This window comes from Orycteropus afer, unplaced genomic scaffold, assembly GCF_000298275.1.
Source record: "Orycteropus afer afer isolate SDZICR_OR568_19922 unplaced genomic scaffold, OryAfe1.0 scaffold00190, whole genome shotgun sequence".
Taxonomy (NCBI): domain Eukaryota; kingdom Metazoa; phylum Chordata; class Mammalia; order Tubulidentata; family Orycteropodidae; genus Orycteropus; species Orycteropus afer.
Genome location: NW_006921777.1, coordinates 310,816 through 312,338, shown reverse-complemented (window position 1 = coordinate 312,338; position 1,523 = coordinate 310,816).

The window sequence follows — 1,523 nt, the reverse complement described above, 5'->3', positions numbered from 1 at the left end:
CTCTTGGGCTTGAGAACCAATTTGTGTTCCAAAGATAATACTAAACTAATGGGTTTGTGTCAAGCTGCCAATATCCACACTGAAGCTTTTCCTAATACCACCTTTTGCAATGTAAGCAATAATGAAAAGGATCATTTTTTTTAAAATAAGTTCATGTTATATTAATTGTATAATGTCCAAAAAGAAAGACTCAAGATCTTTGCTTAGAAATGCATAATGCAGTAGTTTGCAAGTTTTGACCTGCATCAGAATCACCTAGAGGGCTTACTAAAACACTGACTGTTGGGCCTCACCCTCCAAGTTTCTGGATCAGTACAGGTCCTGGATGGTGCCCAAGAATCTGCATGTGTAAGAGGTTGCTAAGTGAAGTCAATGCTACTAGACTGGGGACATGAGCTCTGGTAGCATAGTGCCTAAGGCACTTGACTGCTAACCAGAAGGCTGGCGGTTCAAACCCACAAGCCATTCCTCAGAAGGAAGGTTGGGCAATCTACTTCTGTAGTGATGCTGCCTTGGCAACCCAAGGAGGGGTTGCTATGAATTGGGTCCGACTCGACAGCACATAACAACAAGCAAAATATTTAACAGGACAATGACTATGTCAGAAAACTGAGTATGTCACAGCATAAAGTGCAAGTGATCTTGGGCAAATTGTTTACCCTTTGTCTCTACTCTGCACATGTTTGAAAGGACCAAATTAAAAAAAAAATATATAATATCTGCACATATGGCTACTAGATTACTAATTATTGAATATTTGTATACCATAATAAATTAGGGTTAAAGTTATGCTCAAATTGTTACCTAAGCAAGTTAAGAGAGCTATACTTAGCTGAACTCTAGAGGTGTATATTGATCTTAAAAAAGGTTAAAAGACAACAGAGGAAGGAGACCCAAGAGAAGGAAAGTGACCGCACATCTAAATAGTCTCCACGAACTATTATCTCTAATGCCATGAGACCAAAAGAACAGGAAGGTGCCCAGCTACCATTACTGTACATTTTCTTCAAGGACCCAATAGATGAAGCCTTATCAAAAGAGGAAAAATGTGGAAAAGAATTTCAAATTCTTACAGAAACCAGATTGACTGGCCCCACTGGGCCTATGGGAACTCCTAAATCTATTATCCTGAGATAATCTTTATGCCTTGAAATTAAACTACCACATGCAGTAATCTTCAAACAGTGTAGCTCAACTAGTAAAGAACACTCACCTTGAGTTTTAAAGACTATTTTTTATTTTTATTTATTGTGATTTGGGTGAAGATTTACAGAGCAAATTCACTTTCCATATAGCAGTTCACATATACTGTGTCTCATGACATTGACTCCAATTCACCCCAAGGCAACAGCTCCCCTCCCACTTCCTTCCCATAGTTACCTCTTCCCTGTGTCCATCCCTCCATGCACCCCTGCCCCCTGATCTGTCTCCCTGTGCATCAACAGCCCTTCTTTCTCCCATGATTGTTCTCTCCAAGGAGTATATCTACCTCAGGTAAATGTTCAACTCATATGCTTGTCTTT